Below are 20,857 nucleotides of genomic sequence, written 5' to 3'. Positions count from 1 at the left end.
TATTTCCGTCTAGAGTTGCATTAATTTTTCACCAAGCTCTTGTAATGATGATGGGAGAGTCAGGCCGCTGCGCAGTCGTCTCGAGCACATCCCAAAGATTCTCAGTGGGGTTAAGGTCTTGGACTCTGCGGTGGCCAATCCATGTGTCTCGTGCTCCGTGAACAAATCTTGTTCCATTTGAGCCCGATGAATTGTGGCAGTGTCATCTCAGAATATACCAGTACCATCCGCAAGGAGAGAAAAAACCTGGTCATTGAGTATATTCAGGTAGTCAGTTGACCTGGTTTTTCACTCTGGAACAGGGTAAATCTGGACTCATCAGACCACCTGACCTTTTTATATTGCTTCAGAGTCCAATCCCTAGCAAACTGAAGCCTTTTTTTCCGACTATCCTCATTGATACGTTGCTTTCTTAAAGCTACACAGTCACTTAGCCCCAATCCATTGAGTTCTCTTCACAATGTGCAAGTGAAAATGCTCTTACTTTCACTGTCAAGCAAAGCTGTGAGTCCTACTGTTGTTTTTTTTTACCATTTGATTTCACCAAATGTTTCAGTGATCCAAGATAATCATCACTCGAGAATCTAAAGCTAAAACATACTAATCACAGTTATTATTCAGTGGAAGGCTCTGACCTATTTGCTTATTTTTTTTTGCCAGACAGTGTATATGATTGTTTCTTCTGATGAAAATGGGCTGGCATCACAGTAAGTGACATCATTTTCACCACTTACCAGACTGTCCTATTTTTATATAACAATGTCGCAATATCGAGGGTCTAAAATACTGTGATATTTGATTTTGTTGCTCAGATTCAAATATCAAGCTATACACTATATTGCCAAAAGTATTCGCTCACCTGCCTTGACTGGGGCTTTCCACAAGGTTTAGGAGTGTGTTTATGGGAATTTATGACCATTCCTCCAGAAGCGCATTTGTGTGGTCACACACTGATGTTGGCCATCCCCGAGATGTTCCCACAAAGTTGGGAGGAATGAAATTGTCCAACATCTCGTGGTATGCTGAAGCATTCAGAGTTCCTTTCACTGGAACTAAGGGGCCAAGCCCAGCTCATGAAACTCCACCAAACTTTACACTTGGCACAATGCAGTAAGACAAGCACTGTTCTACTGGCATCTGCCAAACCCAGACTCGTCCATCAGATTGCCTGATGGCGAAGCGCAATTCGTCACTCCAGAGGACACGTCTCCACTGCTCTAGAGTCCAGTGGTGGCGTGCTTAACACCACTGCATCTGACGCTTTGCATTGCACTTGGTGATGTACGGCTTGGATGCTGCTGCTCGGCCATGGAAACCCATTCCATGAAGCTCTCTGCGCACTGTTTTTGAGCTAATACGAAGGCCACATGAAGTTTGGAGGTCTGTGGCGACTGACTCTGCAGACAGTCGGCGACCTCTGCGCGCTACGCGCCTCAGCATCCGCTCTATCATTTTACGTGGCCTACCACTTGTGGCTGAGTTGCTGTCGTTCCCAATCACTCTTCCACTTTGCTATAGCGCCACTGACAGTTGACTGTGGAATATTTAGGAGCGAGGAAATTTCACGACTGGACTTGTTGCACAGGCGGCATCCTATCACAGAACCACGCTGGAATTCACTGAGCTCCTGAGAGCGACCCATTCTTTCAAAAATGCTCGGAGAAACAGTCTGCATGCCTAGGTGCTTGCTTTTATACACCCGTGGCCACGGAAGTGATTGGAACACCTGATTTCCATTACTTGGATGGGTGAGTGAATACTTTTGGCAACTTAGTGTATGTAGAGTATTAAGACATAGCGCAAAAATGTGGCAATAGTATTTTAAGCCCAGCCGTGACAGGCACACATGAGTTAAGTTCAGAGTGTAAAAACGCTCAAACCATCCTCTGAATGTGTTCACTGCAAATGTGGCATACTGTGCGGATGTTTTCCACGCTTCACAGAACTACACGCAATTTAGAAAGTGACAGAATTCCTGAGAATCTTTTTTTATGCAGAGTCAAAGAGAAAACCTGCGCCGCTATCAACTAAGTGTCAGTCAGTCAATGGCCAGCAGCGGATCACTGCCATAGTGTCTCCATAAAGAGTTAAAAGGAAAAAAGATTAACATTCAGGCTTGCCTCTCGTTTTGCTGTTCATTTACAAATCGCTCACAAATAGTTCTCGTTGAGGCAGTTTGATCTAGAATTAAGATCTACTCGGGATTCATCAGAGGGGCTGTCTCCTGAAGCATTTGAAATCCTCCACAACTGTTTTGATTCCGCATCAGTTCCTGTGTAATCTAAATCAATTGCGTCTCAGCAGAATTAAGAGCAGCTCAGACAAGATATTCATTACGCTTTGAACTAGCTCTGCAGGCTTGCCATTTCTTTTTTCTTTCTTTCTTTTTTTTTTTTATCTGCATACTCCGCTGTGCCCTTGATGTACGTTACAAAAAAAAAAAAAAAAAGAAAAAGTGCCTTGGAGTCAGATTGTTTGAGGTTGTTTTTTGCCCACTTGAAAGCTGGTTCAGATCAGAGGCAAATTCTCACTTCAAGCAGAGGGAATGCTGCATGAGCAGATCAATACACAGAGCAGGTCCTCGCAAAAAAAAACAAAAAAAAAAAAAACAGCCCTATCATCCTACGGAGCAGGATGCTGACTCCTCTGAAGTTCCACTGAACTGTAATCTTTCATGCCGGATGTACAATGAGGGATGTGTAGACGATAACAGAAACGGCGTCATTAATGATAACTGTGGGAGGATTTTCCGTGTAATAACTAATAGACTGTGTGTTTACTCGAATCATTCAGTCCACAGAAAAGCAAGGATTTTGCTAAACAAGTGGTTGTAGGAGTACTGCAATGTTGTGTTGGGCAGTCAAGCAAACTTCACCAAATATTACACCGGGAGGAAGCTCTCCTTTCTAACGTGATTTAGGACGGACATTCATACCGTCCTCGTACCCGTAAGTAAGTCCATAAACGCGCGACGCAAAAGTCGGACAGGGGCAAATTAAAAATCAAAGGGAAACAGAAAAACAAAATAAGGTACAAAACGAAGCACAGGGAACACTGGCAGGAACACTGGGAACACTGGGGACAGGGCAGCGCCAGCAAGACTGATGTGAGACAGGAGTGGGGGAGCAATCGAACTGGGGACGAGCACAGGAACACATGAGGGGAACAAGAACACTAGGAACAACAGGTGAAAAGGAAGGCGAGCGTATCAACAAGAGACATAACACAACACAGGATATAACTACAAAATTAAACAGGAAATCAGTGACCCATAAAAACCTGTACCATGATAATACCATCATCACTTCAGCGATTTATATTGTCCAATACTTTGGTTAAGTACCCAATACACGCAAAACTCCTGACATTCTCATCAGCCATGCTAGGCTAATGCATGCTAACACAATGAACTAAGATGGTGAACACGGTAAACATTGCCAGCTAGACATCAGCAAGTTAGCTCAAATGACACGACGTCGTGTGTGTAGTCTTTACGTACTTTCACAGTTTTATACTTGTTTAGTTTAATGACAAACTGAGACTCTCTTGAAAAAATATCTTTTAAATATGCCGACATGACAAAAAAAAAAAAAAGTTAAAAAGACTTTCTTGCCATTTACTCACATACATATTTTTTCTGAAATAAGGTTCCATGGTGGTCCACTTGAGGGGACGTGACTTAGCCTCCCTGTTGTCAATCTTAGCATGTTAGTACGCAAATGCTAGTATTGACTAGTATTGCTCATAGCAGGCGCTCAAACTGAAAACGATTCAAATTGGGGGAGTCCAGTATGAGCTGCAGATCCACGAGTCTGAAGGCGTGTCAGACAAAGTCAGAAAGCAGGCAGGAAACCCCACCTGCTAGATCAGCCATGGCAGCGGTGCGTTGGATGATGTCGCGTTGCAGTCCGGCAAAAGTTTTTTCGCAAGGCTTACTGGACAATGCTGCATGTTTTTGCCAAAGGCCTTCGGCGTTGGCTCCCTGGCTGCGTTACCAAACCGGTCTCATTCGAATGAATGGGATGTCTTGGGTGTCTTTTTTAGGAGCAGGGCGGAAATCAGTCTGGACACGGTCTCGTGTGTGGTGTCAGGAATAGTACATTTGCAGCAGATTGAACGACTGTGGATCAAATTAAATTATGGTATTTTTCATACATTTTATTTTAATATGTGTCACGCTATATCACGCACAGAACCTCGCAAGCATGACTGATGTGTGCAACATGTTATCAGTCTACTGTGCTGATTGTACCATATGATTATGAGATTTTCAACCATGCCTATTATTTGGTCTATGATTACTAGTTTCCTCTCTTGTTCATGACGTCGGAGCAGAAGCTATAAGTTTTAGATCAAACTGTACAGTTGTAGGCACCAAACAGCAGCCAGATGATTTGTGCAAATCAGTGAACATGAATGCACTCATATGTCAGCATATGTTGTGCTCTCATCATATGACTCTTGTCCTATCAGTTTTTTCTGATATTACCCTACAATTTGAGCTGCGTCATGGAAAAATGCGTTCGGCCTTGGCTGTGACTCAACCTTAGCAACTATCAGGGAATTAAAGTTTGTCCCACTGCAGATTCTTAATGGGGGTCACACTCTCCGTGAAGCGAGACTGACTTCGGACCTCCGCCTGAATGTGAGATAATGTTGTGCCTACCGCAGACGACTTGGGCGAGGAGCAAGACCTTTTAAACACTCTGAGGCAGGAGCAACTTCATCACCCAGAGAGCACACAGCAGGTGCAGACAAAGAACCGGCTCATGTATAAAACTCGAAAGCGGCGACGCCAGTAACAATCCAGGGAACATGAGCAGGGGTGTTAAAATTACTCTTAGATAATTTAGAACTGGAGGAAGTAGATCGGAGCCAGCTCAAAGCTGACTAAGTTTAATCTTGTATTAGAGGAGCAATCACAGAGCAACAGGTGACTGCTACTGAGTCTGCATGTAAAGAGGAAGTCGTGTAAACAGGGTGAGTGGCACATATTAAACTTCAGAGAGGGGTGAATACTTGTTTCCTTAAACTAGGGTAGAAAAACAAGTTATATTAAGAGGTGCGAGACTTTAATTCAAATGTATGTCAGTGCAAATTATCTATCACAAGGGGCACTAAGGCTGTGAGATCTTAATGTAACAATACACCCTTTTTTTTATCAGCCTAATGAGCGAAATGCAATACTTAAGTCTAATTTGTACAAATGACATCGTAGAGTCTGTTTATGCTTCTCGACTGCCCACAGGAAGCGGTGAATCAGTCGTGCGAAGTTCAAGGACGTGCACAAGGCCGGGCTAACGTTGTCCGAGCAACAGCCCATCTGACCTGTTTGGCTGAACTGCCGCTGCGGGGAGAAAAAAAAACAAAACATTTTTGCTCTAGCTCTGGCTGTACAAATACAAATAGCCCCTAATCGTAAGAGCTAAATCACATTATTTGTCCTATCATCCAAACTTGTATACCTTATGATAGGCTGTCCAGAGCCGTGTGACACTGGAGCATCCAATGTTGTTGGTGTCAACATGGACAAACACCTGGTGCACTCCCAAGAATCCTGTGTAGCGTTCCATTACTCAATCTTGGGCAAAAACTAAAAGCCACAGACTAATCAGTGACTTTGACTGAAATAACTCCCCTCCCACCTCGTCATTTAAGCTCAGACTGGGGAGGACAGACAGAGAAAGGGCAGCAGCGCGTGTTTCTTCAGCCGACTGAGCCGTTCTGATAATGACTGGACTGCTTAAAACTTGCCGCACTACTTTTGAAGTTTCTCCCCGTCGGGAGCTGAGAAACGAGTAAACATGTTAATGTGTGTGTGTGTGTGTGTGTTCTGAATGAGAAATCAGGATCGGATGCTGTGCAGTAGAATATGGATGTATGTAAAGGCCCGCGTGTCGAGTCAATGCCGCGCATTCGAATCATTTCTTATTGTGGAGGCTGATCGCATATGTGGCTGTTGTCGTGTGAGATTTTTTTTGAATTTGTATTTACCTGTGCAGGGGTGTACTATACTTCCAATCAATGAAATGTGACTGAAAACTTGTTTATTTTAACACAAAAGGGATTTTGCACACTCATGTATATATACATTTCCCATGTAGTCCCGCTTCCCCAGCTGAATCTGTCTCCTATTTATGATGGCTACCGCGTTTCCTTCCAAAGTAAAAACAAGAATATTCTGATGTCACATGAAGGAGCTGCTGCATTAACCGTGACACCGAACTGTTGTTTCTGACTTTGATCATGAGAATAATTGGATTATGCTAATTACATGCCCAGCAGAGTATTACACTCGTGCGCACACTGTGATCTTTGATGTGACCGATTGTCGTTTGCCCCTGGCAGCTGACTTGAATTGTATTACAAGAATGCGGCAATTACGACACGGCCCTATAAGCATCTCCACATAATTATTGCTTTGATTATGGTCATATTTAGTGAATTGATGTTGAGATAAGACATGAATGCTGATGATTGGTGGTTGCCTCAAGTGAAACAAGCACATGATTATTTACTCAATCAACAAATGCAGTATGCAAAATAGCTGGAGAACGGGAATATTAACTGAGGGAACGGCTTGATTAAATTATTCTCAAACTCAAAGTACAGGCAGTAATTGGATTACGGTGTGCACATAAGCAGAGCAGGTGATGATAACGTCTGCGGACAATACTCACGGTGATTTGGTCCAATTTCTGTTTCTGAGCGGAAATAAGTGATGCAAGTTTCACATACGGCTCAAATCTTTTACATTTATTGAATTAGCCTCCAGTGCAGCAGTGTTAGACAGTGTTTGGAGATGTAGTTGTTATAGTATATGAAAAATTAGGAAACAACCAACAGCAAACTTTCTAAAAGTTTAACCATAAAAAGGCTTTGACAACAAGAAATGGCTTATATCAGTGTGAGATGGGAGTCGTGTGCATGAATAGAATCAGCGCAGCTCAGCGTGACCCATCTTTTTACTCCTCACCCGCTATTATAAAAGTCAATTTGATAGTTACTGCCCGGCACAGCAAGGCCGCTCAGATTCTTTCTATTAGCTGCGGAGAAATTTAAAAAGCCGGACCACAATCTAAACGCACGGTTCACCCAAACTATTGTATGAATCACTGGATGATATTATAACTTATTAAGACTGTATTCAAGGGATGAGAGAGAAAATGTTTGATAAATTTGTTGCCGCACACTGCCGTCTTCCTACCAACGCGGACACCGCAGACAAACAACCCCTGATCAAGACTGATTTTTGAAGTTTTGAAAGTAAAATCCTCGCTAAAAGTCTTGCTTTGTATATGACTTCAGTTGCTTAACATTCTAGGGTCTCTGTTGTTCTGTTTTTATGCAACACACTTTCAATAGGAGACCAATCAGGACTGCAGGCAGGCCAGCCTTGTGCCCGCGCCCTCTTACTATGAATCCACACTGTTGTCCTGCTGGAATAGGTAGGGACATCCCTGAAAAAGACCTTGTCTAGATGGCTATATATGATGCTCCAAAACCTGTTCGTACCGTTCAGGACTGATCGTGCCTTCGCCAATGTGTTTACTCATGCCATGGGGCACTAACAGACACCCCCCCATACCATCAGAGATGCTGGCTTTTAAACTTTGCGCTGGTAACAGTCTGAATGCTGAATGAGGGTGTAAAAACTGAAGCTTGATGGTGGGCAATGGGCCAAAAACAAGACCCTGTTGTATTGCAGGGATGGAAAATGCAACTTGGATACTAAGTTCTCTCAATTGACTGACTTCCTGCTCCAGGTACAATAACGATTAGGGATTCAACGTATTTAAATAGCATTTGAGCTTTCAAAAATTGAAAACCGCACACATATTATTATATATTAATTTCTTATTTTTTCTGTAATCATTGCTGGAAACATCTGACAGATGGGCCCCAGTTTGGGAGGCCACAGACAGAGAAAGAGCAGCAGTGTGTGCTTCTTCAACTAAATGAGACATTCTGATGATAACTGGTCTACATAAAATTTACTGCACTATTTTCAGTGTGTGTGTGTGTGTGTGTGTGTCTACTTATGGATGCTGATTGTGTATGTTACTGTCACTGTATGAGATTCTTTTGTTTTTATCGCTTTATGTCTTTCTCACCAGCCATTTTGTGCAAAGTCCGATGCTTCCTTAACTGGCAGGAAGGAAGGCACCTTTTGTTGCTTCTTAACCTCGCTTTAATTATGAGACTAAAAATATTCTAGAGTTGTTGTTTTTTTCAAAATCGAGCCAACATACACACAAGCACATTCAAAGTGTGCTGTAAGCGGGAACATTTTCCCTGTCAGAGCTGTGAAACGCATTGTTGGCACAGTGCTATCCGGCACTCATTAACACTTTCGCTGAAATGTTAGACTTCACGCCGTCTGTACTCGTAAACATCTTCACAGAAGAAAGCAGTAATTGCAAACGCCCACACTTCAAATTCTTTTACATTTTCTTTTTTTTTTTAAAACAGTCATTAGTTTTGAATAACTCTTTCCACAGGAGACTTTAAAGTCTCCTCCTTACATATTATCGCAGTTTAACCGTGCTGTACCCACATTTTACCCATATGCAGTGATGGTGTGAGCATGACAGCCAAACATCACATCCCTTTATAAGAGTTTAGCCTCAGTACTTTTAAATTCATGTGCCACTGCTGAGTACGTAATGACTGCTAATGAATTAAAATAGATTCTAGCATCCTCTTGACAAATGAGGACATGCTGGGAACACAAGTTAATCTAATGCAGTGAGTGTGTGTGTGTGTGTGTGTGTGTGTGTGTGTGTGTGTGTGTGTGTGTGTGTGTGTGTGTGTGTGTGTGTGTGTGTGTGTGCTTGTGCATGTGCGCATGTGTGTGTGAGTGGTAGGCAGAGTAGACGCGCCTATAACACAGGCCAAAAATCAAACTGAGATATCTGCAAAATGCTGCTGCACCAGATCAGCTGAAGTTCAGTTCAATATTATTACATTTGACTTCAATCTCCACCAATACCAATATCACGATACCAGTGTTATATTGGTATCCTTGTCGACATCAGCTCCGTGAATCGGTCATCTACCCCTCAGCGCTCGGGCTTCTTTCTTGCTTCCCTAACATTAACATCGTTATTCCTTATGGAAGAAGGGAGGACTGTCACCGCCAGATGTGAGCAGCATGTCGCAAACCAACTTTAAAGCACAAAGCGTACACACCCTGGCTTATAAACAGCCTATCGTGTCCCTTTGATAACGAATCGCGCTACGAGTGATACGCCAACAGCCGAATGCACCCGACCCCCTCTGCCTCTGTCCCGATCCTCTGCCACTCCTGTCGGTGTCACGCGTCCTCCAGAGCTGCTCTTTACTGCAGGAGTGGCTCTGCCCGTCGCTGCTCCACCGTAGTAGGTCAACTCGCTGGTGTGACAGTATTGTCAATAATTATTGAGGAAATCGCAACTTGCCAACATACATTGTTGACCGGTACAATGAGAGGAATGCTGTATTGCGCTGGAAGCCAGTCGAGAATACTGTGCAGAACTATTTTTAGCAGTTTGGCTCACTCAGGAGCTACCGGATGGATGGCCATGACATTTGGTACAGACATTGATGGATCCCAGAGTAGGGAGCCTTCTTACTTTGGTGATCCCCTGACTTTGCCTCCAGCCCCAGTATCAGTTTGATATGGGAAATCACTTGACAGTTGGCTGGTTTATAAACACAGTCACATCCCATCGGTATGAATTCCAATCAGTTTGATAATCCTCCTCTGTAGTGCCACCACACGGTCAAAATTGTATTTTGTCCAGTATTTTGATGCAAGACCAAATTCCTACAAAACTAATGACATTTCACATTTCTGCCCCCCTTGGAAGTGCCAATCTATCAGCCGATGGTGAATAATGCTGAGGCTTCTGCATGTGACCCAAGACAGCCAAAACTCACAAAGCTCGTGGGGCCTGAGTTGCCTTCCTGACGCCCCCTCCAACCTCCCGAGTAACACCGGGACAGGCTCCAAAAGCAACACTTATCGAACCTTGTTGTTTCATGTTCCGTTGTAGACCAAGATGAGTATCTCCAGAACACAAAGCGAGTGAGAGAGATGACACTTGCGCAGGCAGAGCTGCTGCAGTGAAAAGCCGCTAATTATCACCCGGCTGATTTTCAAAGCAGCGGCCGCTCTGGAAAACACAGGAGCCAGGCTTCACGGTGTTTTCATCACGAACGCGTCAATATTGCCACTGCCAGCTGAAGAAGGGATTAATTGAATGCAAATTTTAATGATTTGCATTTTAATAGCACACCTACACTTCCTTCTCTTTGCGACCCCTTTGAAACGGCATCATCGTCTCATTAATCACCCATCTGTCAAACGCTGAGCGGCGTTACTCTGAGCCTCGGCACATAAACAGATGCAGACAGAATATTGATAGAGTGATAGAGGTGACACAATAACAGAAAAGTGAGAGCGCAAGGAGAGCTGTCAGCTGATAATGTTACGGTTGTTTTTTTGTTTGTTTTTTTCCCCCTGGATGTCATGCGAGGACGAGGCAGCATAACAGTAAGTTGTTCCGAAATAAGTCCAGTCAGGTCAATCGCAGGTGTTGGGTTTCTGCGGGATACAAAAACAGCATTCGGAGAGGAGGTGTTGAGCTGAGAGCGGTCATTCCCCTACAATGAATCTGTTTACGCGCACACATTATTTCAAACAGCACCGCGGATCATAATGTCGCTAATACTCTTGGTCATAAAAGGCTGTTTATAAGCACCATCTTATTTATGCTCCCTAAGAGCATGTGCATGAATAAACAGCCTCTTTCTTAGGGAAAATAAGGCTGACTCAGACGGTGACAACCCAAACAGGGGATCAGGTGCATTGAAATAATCTTTTTAACGTGCAAGAAATGGTGATGATGACTGATTTGAATTTTATTTGATACTGGGAGAATGATGGTGCTTGTACAGAATGAAAACAAAAAGGGAATCTGAGGTTTGGGAGAGGCGGAGTTTGCAATTTGGCAATTTGAGAAACAAGCTAATTCGACACATTAAGGGTTCAGAGCATTCAAAAAATGAACTGACATTATCAACAGAGTGTAGAGAAACAACAGTGTTGACCTTATGTCGAAGACGTCCATGCATTGTGTTGCAGAGGTGTCAACGGATGTTAGCATGCTAACCTGCTAGCACCGGCCTGTCCTGTGTGGTAATACCTAAAAAAAAAAGTTTTGCAACCTTTTTCCACTTTTCTATTATTCCGTACAGAAATGTTCTGAATTCAAATTTTTGAAGACAAGCTTTTTAATTCTCGTTAAAACTAACCCAAACCGTCAACAGGCTCAGTCCAGGCGGACTCCAGTCAGCTCGTAGGGTCACTAGCATCTCAGCTAATTGAGTTTATTAGCTAACGATAGCTAGCAACAGCCAAGGATAGCAAACAGAGAGCAGCAGTTGTCAGTTACCCTAATTTTACAAATGACACGATTAATGATATTGTTGATTACGTGAAGAATGCAGTCAGATTGTGGGCAGACCAGTCATGGACATTTGTGATGTGGATATCAGCAAAAAGCAGCCAGATCTGTCAAGATTCTATCAAAAGGAACACTTCCTTTATAGAGCAAAAATTACTGATGATGATTTGATGCTAACTTGGGGGCAGAAGAGCCCCGCAACATCACACAGGCACACAGCTTTGATCATTTATCACCATGCAGAGATTGCATGTTAACACTAGCATGCGTTCAAAATCACTCACCATCCACTTTAAAGTGGACAATATAGTGAGTTTGAGATTTTGAAGTGCAGTCTGCATGTATATGAGATCCATTATACCCTATGTAGTTGCCCTGAAAGTATCCCATGATGCATCTTGAAAAGTACGGCACAAAAGGCGGTCCCTAACCAAGCACTGTATACCATCATGCATTGCGCTGGAGGGGGAAAAAAATGACCCAAACTGTGTCCAAAAGTGTTATTTCATTAGACTGATGAGCACGGTATATGTGTTGAGAGCTGCTTTCTGGTGTTTCCTGTCTTCGTGCTAAGCTAACCTAACTGAGTGTGCTGAGCGTGTCGCTAAAATCCCTAATCCAGCCAGCGTTGCATCCATTTTTTGTAACAGTCGATTTTCTTTCTCAAACAGAGAATGGGGGTGGGGGTGGCACCAGAGTGCTGTTCTGGCAAGATCAACATCATTACTATGGATAGCAATAGCATGGATAGCAATACACATAAACATACTCTTTGGCTATGATGTGAATTTACACATGGGCTTACACATGAGATTTTCCTGCAATGATAAGTTGTGTCTGATGTGGGGAAGCATCTATTCTACCCCCACAGTGCCCTCATGCTGGTGAACAAATTCACGTTTTTCTGCCTGTAATGCAGTAGGTGTGATTTAATCTGACCTAAGCTTCAAGGGTCATAGTCCCTCCCATAAACCACCCGCTGTGAGCAGCATCATCTGCTGCAACTGTACGTTGTCACATGTCAAAATCTAACCATCCTCCTTAATTACTGCTATGAGCCGCAGAGCCTTTCACACTGCTGCCTCCTCTCCATCTGTGGAGTTCTTTAGACTGGCGGCGTATTTTTACCCTCTCCCGTTATTAGACTTTTCAAGCATAGGAGCCTATTTAGAATGTACTCCTTTCATATGCCTGTCAGGAAATGAAAGCAGAAATGAATAGAAATGCTCTTACTGTCTGACTAGTGGACCATGTGACACGAGCTGTTTATGCCTCAGATAAACAACCCCCGTGTTATGCATGGCTCTCTAAATGTTTCAAATCCTGCTTCATCCCCAAGTAAGAATTCCATTTGTGGGGCTGTGACATTTTTCATGTGATTTATTCTATTGTCCCGAGTCCGCCGGCCATGGCTGCCCCTCCGCCCCGTCCCCTTGCCATCAGCTTTGACAATCCCAGCCTTTGTTTTTGCCATGAGAAGCAGCATTCTTCCAGAGGGATGACCTCCTCTGTCTCTACAGGGGCTGGCACTGAGGACGCGACCCTGCCCGAGGATTGGATAGCACCCGCCGGATGCCGTGAACGAAATCCGCTAGTTGTCACCCCCAACTCTGCTGCTCGTATGTGCGCCAAACACCCTTTCCTACGCCAGGAAGAGAACTTGATGGATCCCTCTGTTCATCGCTGCTGACACATCAAGGCCCGGCAACAGGACCTCCACCATTAACACAGCACAACAGGATTAGGCTGTGTGTCGGAAAGTGGATCATAACTAATTTATGTGAGTATACATCCCTCACCCTGCGCTATTTTCTATTTTATTATCGAATTAACAGTGTCTTGCTCATTCAATTTAGAGTCAGTGCTGAATTTTATCACTGCTCAACAATGGTCTACCGAGGAAAAGAAAACACTAACTTGTAATTTACTCAACAAAATACAAAACTTGAGCGGCACCTGAGTGAAAGCAGCCGAAGACGAAAAGGTGCTGGCGCGGGAAAAAAAAAAAAAAAAAAACAGTTTCAGAGGCTCATCCCTGAAATCCCACGGCAGCTGAATATTAGAATTCCAAAGGAGGCGTGAGCCGAAGGCAGCGGGCTCAACTTTTACACCTCGAACCAGTTGAAAGGGACTGTGCAAACACCAGAGCATCAAACACCAGAAGCTGCAGATGTATCAGATTAGCTGCAGCTGTCTGTCCCGTACACATGTACGGGTCACCGTTAGGATCGGAAGGGATTAATAGCAGCTGGCTGCATTCAGATGGCAGTAATGAGGATTTAATGAAATAAACATACACTTCCCAAATGTTCTTGATAATATCTCTCTCTCTCCTCTGTGAATTTTATTTGCGACCGAAAATGAGACTCCCATCACTGACGGTGCTGTTAAACCTACTGTGGCTGTCCACCTGGCCGCCTGACAGCAGAATGTGCACGAAGCTGCGTTGCCATAATGAGCTCTGGATACAGTTTGCAGGGCCAAGGCCAGGGCTAATAGGCTGGAGGTTGAACGCGCAAGTGTGATCATTAGTGTTTTGTGTCTGCATCGTCGAAGCTATCTATGTGGACCTCATATTACAGGCTTTTGTTCTCCGCAGCGTTTCCCAAGCATGCTTGTTAATCAAGGATGTGCCGTCAGCCCGTACCTGCCTCGTAGCCGGCAGCAGCCCCTGACATTTGACTGCCGTTAGCACAGACAACGCCGGTATGGATTTCCCAGCTGAGATCGGATTTAAAAGACACGTCTCTGGGATGTTTGATATCAAGACAGTCCTATTTATAGTTTTCACGGGCCGTGCCATACATATTAAACACACAGCGAGAAGCTTTCGATCTTTTTAAGTGCTGAGTGAGGCTGGCACCGTCTTCCACTCGTCCTCCTTCCCCTCCCGGCTCTTTGATCCAGTCAAGGTCTGTCATTAGCGAGCGCTGGATTGGAATCAGTGGGTTTGTGATGCGGCGCTGAGTCTGTTTCCAGCGCTGCGAAGCCTCGCTGACAGGGCTCATACGGGTACCTTGCGGCCACTGGTTTGTTGACGGCTGTTCTGTCAATAGAAAATACCCTTTGTGCTGAAGAGAGCAGCTTCAAAGAGCACAGTTTCAGCGCCGCACAGGCCCAAGTCGAAATTGCGGTCCCAGCTAAATAGTTAGCGGTGGGTAAACGTGTCGAGGTTCGCGTCGCTGAAGGGAGCTGTTCCTCCTTCTTGGCGCAGAGGTTGTCGATGGGCGTTTGGCAGGAAAAACGTAACTTGGCATGGCGGTTCGGCGCTCGCACAAAGTAAAAATTGCCACGTTCACGGCCAAGTTACCAAGGCAGACGAAAAGAATGCCTCATAATTTGGCGGCCGTGGCTCGGAGGGGCGGAGCCGGCGTCTTGTTTTCCAAAGGTTGCTTGTTCGATCCCCCTGATGTGCAGGTCGGTCAGCGTATGAATTACTATAAGTTGCTTTGGACAAAAGTGTCGTCCAAAATGAATTGCAAGTGCAAAATTACTTGTATCTATAATTTGTGGATAATTCTACCATCTTACAGGACAGAAACCATGTTAGCATTACAATTTGCATGCTGGAGTTCCAGTTTTTGTATGCTGACTCATCTACACCCCCACCCCCACCCTACAGAGGTCATTAACAAGTGGGCCGGCCCCCTGTGTGTGGCGACGTGCATGGACGCAGCCGCTGTTGTTGTTGATTGGCTGCTTTGACCCACAGTACGTCGGTGTTCATTATAATCTATCATTAAAATAATTCCAATGACAATAATCATGCAGTGTGCTGTTACAGCCGTTACATGGTGTATTTTCGGAGGTGTTACTGCACCGTGAAAATCATACGGCTGCAGTCAGCTATTTTCGAAGCAAAATATTGATTCAAAACAGAGCGCTCTTTATTTGTGCTTTTCTTGGGCTGGGGAACTAGGGCTGCTGAGGGGGCTGCAGCACCTCCCCTTAAAACAAGGCCGTTATAAAATCCATCAATTGATAATGAAGCTGCAGCAGAGACAGACAGAGAGAGAGAGTAGGGGGGAGTATGAGAATATGAACAGAAGTGTCCACAGGATATAGAAACTTTCTTTGATCATGAAGTTTCTCTGCAATTCTGTGTTTCATCCATCAAGTATATGAACGATACTCCAGGCTGGAGTCTCTGTTATCAGTGACTAACAGGCAGATCTGGGTTATATATATATATGCTCGTGTCCTCTATGAAACATCTACATCCCTGTTTATACCCGGCATTAAGATGGATCTTTGGCGATCCAATCACAAGGTGACTGCTGGAAGTTCACACCTGGCACTTGGCGTTTTCAACATGTACCTGGTGTTACCACTTGCGATCGCATCTCACTTTCCTGCCCTACATGCAAATGAACACATATATCACCGGGACAAAGGGACGCAATGTTTTTTTGCACAAAAGAAAGACAGACCTTTATGTATATCACATGTGCCGAATTTCCATGAAGGCCTAAATGATTAAGAATGTGTCGCAGACTGTTCCGAAAAGTTTAGAAAGTTTCTTCTAACTCGGCAACTCATAGAATTGAATAATTTTATGAGGGAGTCCGGGGGAATTTCTCCCCTCCTTCATCTCGTTGCTTTTGACTGTGGCTGAGTTTGTCTTCTGCTGTTGTTCAAAGCTTTCTTGCGTCCCACTTCCCTGCTGATGTGGTCTGATTAAAAGGATCGAGCCTTGAACCATCATCCATACTGTATTTAGCACTGCATCGTTGCATTACAGGGTTCTTGTATTGGGTTGATTGTTACATCTATCTATCTCTCTCTCTCTCTCTCTCTCTCTCTGTTTACAACTTCCCTAAATTGTTTGAAGCAGTGGTTCCCGGAAATCCCTGTTATTTCCTTTCATTATAACTCAACATACACAACATTTAAAGCAAATTTCTTATCAGACGGGGGTCCATGGTCTATTTTGTGACAATTTAGGGGTCTTTGACATGAAAACCTTTGGGAGCCAGTGATTTAAAGCAATCGTTCTCTTCAAATGTCGGGATGTTTACAATTCGATAACACACAGATTTGCCAGTTGACTGTGTAATTAACAGCGTTAACAGGCCCCATATTGGTATCTACAACAGTCATCTAAACCATCAGACAGGCCGTTTGCAGTTACCGTATCATTTACAATGGCATGTAGGCAGTTTTCGGACTTTTCACCCAATTATAAAGTTGTGTCAAGCAAAACAAGTCACACACTGAGGTCATGTCACTGACCGTATCCAAACAGCTGCTGCTGGTTACAGTGCAGGATGAGTCCCGCAGTAAAAAGAAAAAAAAACAAACTTTAATCCAATCGGCATGCTGACGGAGATCATTTACCTTCAGGACAGGAAGCTCACCGAATGTGATTGACAAGGGTAATTGCTTTCCGGTGCAGAGTATCTGTCAGTCAGAGTAGTTTGTGGTTTTATTCTCATCATTAATTACCTCTGCTGGAAACAACAAAGTCTCGCTTCCATTCCCCTTTGGTCTGTTTGTGTTTGTTAACTAACAGGATATCTCACGTTTTGTTTTCACTGGACTCCTTGGTCCGACACTATCTATCCATCAACGTACGCGCATTTGCATTTCTGCCATGTTGATTTACCAATCAGTTTTTCAATACTTCTTCTATAAATTGCGCCTGATATTTACACAATTCTCTTAATATGCAATTTGCTTATATATATATATTCTATAACAATAATACTCACTGCTCCTTTTTTCCTATTTGCCATGAACCGCTACGACTCTTGGACAGATTGTGCAAGTGGAGCCAAATGTAGATGGCAGCTGTGCATATAAACTCCAGGCACTGCCTCTAAATTTGATGGTATTTTGCCTGTAGCTCCCCCATTTTACTGGGCTTTTTTATTCCCAGGATGTAGGTATTCTCAAGCAATCTACATGATTTTTTATTATTTTTTTAACACTATGTGCACTTTGGTGGGGATGCAGGGAAAGGTCCATACAATTTTAGCAAAATATTAAGAATAACACGTTCATAATGTTTCCGTCTGTGTATACATAGATGAGAGAGCGTCGCTGTATCTGATTTCACTTTTTTTCGTCTCCCACCTTATTCTGCTGATTGAAGCAATTCACCTTAAACGGGGATGCAAAACGCTGGGGAGGTGAAGAGCGGGTCATTGCTTTTCAACATGTCGTGCATAAATACAGTCGTCCTCAAAATTATTCATACCCTTGTTAATTTTGTGATTTTTTTATTTTTGCGATGAAACTAATGCATTTTTGTCACGTTTGTTTATGAATTATATGTGACCAACAAGTGAAAGAACGACAACAATACACAATTCAAGAAACTATTAAATTCATGGGTATTTTATTGTCGGATTACCAAAAAATGCCATGTTCAAAATTATTCATACCCCTGGCAGTATCTCAACAAAAATGTCCCAAATGTGTTCATCTTTGTCCCAAAGTTATTTCATGATGTCTCATTGGAATGAATACCTTTTTTGTTGACCAAATGTTAAACAAGGTTAAAAAAATAGCATCTTTCCAGAAGAGTATAAATAGTGGGAAAGTGTTCAGGTCATTGTTAATCTCTGGTCATCATGGTAAAGAAGAAGGAGCTCAGTGAGGACCTGCGTCAGCATCTTGTGCAGGCCCACAGTGAAGGAAAGGGTTACAAGGCCATTTACAAGCAGTATGGTGTCCCTGTCTCAACCGTCCAGAGCATCATCAACAAGCACAAGAGGTTCAACACTGTCAAAAACCTCAGTGGGCGTGGCCGAAAGTGTAAGGTGTCCCCCAAACTTGCCAGGAGAATCTGCCGAGAGGTCAACACCAACCCACGGACCACAACCAAGGCCCTAATTCAAACCCTTGAGCAGACAGGGACAAAGGTGTCACGGTCCACCATTGAGCGAGTTTTGCACAGAGGAGGTCTCCATGGACGTAAACCTCGGAAGACGCCGCTGCTCAGGAAAAAACATCTGGTAGCTCGCCTGGCCTTTTGTAGAGGTCATCTGAAGCAAGATCCCAGCTTTTGGTCAACCATCCTGTGGTCTGATGAGACAAAACTGGAGTTATTTGGCCATATGGATACCCAGTATGTCTGGAGGAAGAAAGGAGAAGCCTATAGACCAAAGAACACTGTGCCCACTGTCAAGTATGGTGGTGGAAGCATAATGCTGTGGGGATGTTTCTCTTCCAGTGGCACAGGCAATCTCGTCAAGGTCCAAGGTATCATGAAAAAGGAGGATTATATCAGGATACTTGATGAAAATGTCAAGGAATCTGCTGAAAAACTCAAGCTTGGCCAAAACTGGATGTACCAGCAAGACAATGATCCTAAACACACCGCCAAGGTAGTCAAGAAATGGTTCAAGGACAATGACATCAGTGTCCTGGAATGGCCAAGTCAAAGTCCTGACCTCAATCCAATTGAGAATTTGTGGCATCACTTGAAGACCAGAGTGATGGCGAGGAAACCAACCAACCTGACCCAGCTTGAGGCATTCGCCAAGGAAGAGTGGGCCAACATCCCACAGGAGACGTGCAAGAAGCTTGTGGACACGTACAAGAATCGTCTGGAAGCAGTCATAAAGAATAAAGGCTATGCCATTGACTATTAAATAAAGACGATGGACTAGGGTATGAATAATTTTGAACATGGCATTTTTTTTGGACTCCGTTAATAAAATACCCCAGAAATGATTTTTTAAAATTATTTTATATTGTTGTCATTCTTTCAATTGTTGGTAACATGAAGCTAAAACACAAATTTGAAAACAAGCATTTATTTCATCACTAAATGAAAAAATCACAAGAATCAGCAAGGGTATGAATAATTTTGAGGACGACTGTAAGTAGCCAGTCTGTGCCAATGACCCGCTGTTCAAACATCACCCTATTAAACCTGTCCTCATGTGTTAATTAGCGAGCGCGGTGTTTGATCTCAGATTGGGGTTGATCCCTTTTAATCAAGGATTAATTATGTCTAAAGACTAGTGATTAACCAGCAGATGATTTGTCTCACGGAGAGACTCCTGAAAAGAACAGAAACAAAAGCACGCGGAGTGGCCAAACGAAGAAACCTGTATTGTAATGGAGATCACAGCTATTACCGGTGTTCATCGAAAGGCTGCAGGGCTCCTGGGCTGCGGGAAATAGATGACTCGAACGGATAATCAGAGAGCCGAGCGTGAACAGGAACATGCAACGCGCACCGTCGTCCCCGCTGAAGCTTGTACAACTCCAACGAGCACGAGCCAAACCTGGTGAACCTGCCTGGCTGTAAATTGCCCGAATAACAGATGACCTTTGGAGTAACTCACAAAAGCACAGAAATAATGCGGATGAAACACTTGTTTATGCGTACGCGTTATGCACACATAAAAAACATTTGCTCCACGTGATCCTGCATGGCTATAGGGATGCAGCCATAGAATCATTAGGGTTCACACTTTGGAGTTCTCCAAGTAACCTCAATCGAACGTTGCATATCTGCACTGCTATGGAACAGACTCTAGCTCTATGTATTCTTTCTCTCGGCAGGACTAATCAACTCGACTGAACCACCGATACACACAGTCCCAGTCTTTTCTCCAGGCCTCTTCATACAGATCCTACAGCATCGGCCTATTGAGGCGACCATGTGCGTTGGCTATAAACATAGGTGAGATAATGTGGTTTGCATTTCTTGTATAGTGCTTGAATCCAGAGTGCTTTACAATTTTGCCTCTCATGCATGCAGACACACACACACTGGGGGCTAGTGGGCTAACATGCAAAGCAGTGGCCGAACTATAAGGAGGATTTTGGGGTTCGCTGTCCTGCTTAAGAACACTTAAGATATGATTGTGGGGGGAGTCTGGGATGGATGGAGCCAACTGGATGGAGCTGTCCACCACCTGAGCCACAGCTAACCCATGTCATCTCAGATAATGCCTGGGGAAGTGGCCAGTACGATTATTAAAGTGACAGTTCGCTCCGCAATGAAAAACATTATTTATCCATCTATGTTGTTTTGGTGCGAGTTCCTGATCAGAGATGTTTTCCGTCTCTAATATGTATAAGAACTAGATTGCACTCGGCTTGGTGGGGGTAACTGGGTCATAATTTCTCATTGCTGTTGATTTTTGCACGTTTCTGTGCTTTGAGGGCCACAAGCTCAGTCCCAGCGGACGTCTCTTTGGCCAGTATCTCCAAAACTTGTCAGAAACTTGCTACATGTAAGAGAAAAATGACTTATTTCGGACTTTTGGGTGGACTGTTTGTTTAAAACATTGAGGAGGGGCAGAATTACCTGTCGCTGACCACAACAGCTGACTCTTTAAACTGAGTATAATGCAGTGTGTGCAAGCTCACACTTGACAAGATTTGCGTCAAAGTAACATCGTCATCTTGTTGGACGCTTCAACTCTGCGTGTTGTTTCATATTC

General features: G+C 43.8%; 1 protein-coding gene across 6 annotated transcripts in view; it reads left to right on the top strand.

Annotated features, from left to right (window-relative positions):
• The window catches only part of LOC119031222 (galactosylgalactosylxylosylprotein 3-beta-glucuronosyltransferase 1), a 36,813-nt gene that overhangs the window by 9,076 nt on the left and 6,880 nt on the right, over nt 1-20,857 (top strand). For 3 of the 6 annotated variants that reach the window (XM_037119552.1, XM_037119555.1, XM_037119550.1), the window contains exons 2-3: nt 12,971-13,230; nt 19,971-20,091. The gene's annotated coding sequence lies outside the window, so the exon portion shown is untranslated. Of the gene's footprint in view, nt 1-10,402; nt 10,538-11,162; nt 11,183-12,970; nt 13,231-19,970; nt 20,092-20,857 lie in introns of those variants that run through there. The other 3 variants (XM_037119551.1, XM_037119553.1, XM_037119554.1) reach the window with 3 other exon arrangements.

This window comes from Acanthopagrus latus, chromosome 13, assembly GCF_904848185.1.
Source record: "Acanthopagrus latus isolate v.2019 chromosome 13, fAcaLat1.1, whole genome shotgun sequence".
NCBI classification, from domain to species: domain Eukaryota; kingdom Metazoa; phylum Chordata; class Actinopteri; order Spariformes; family Sparidae; genus Acanthopagrus; species Acanthopagrus latus.
Note: the sequence above shows the minus strand (reverse complement) of the source record. Positions and strands in the feature narration are given on the sequence as shown.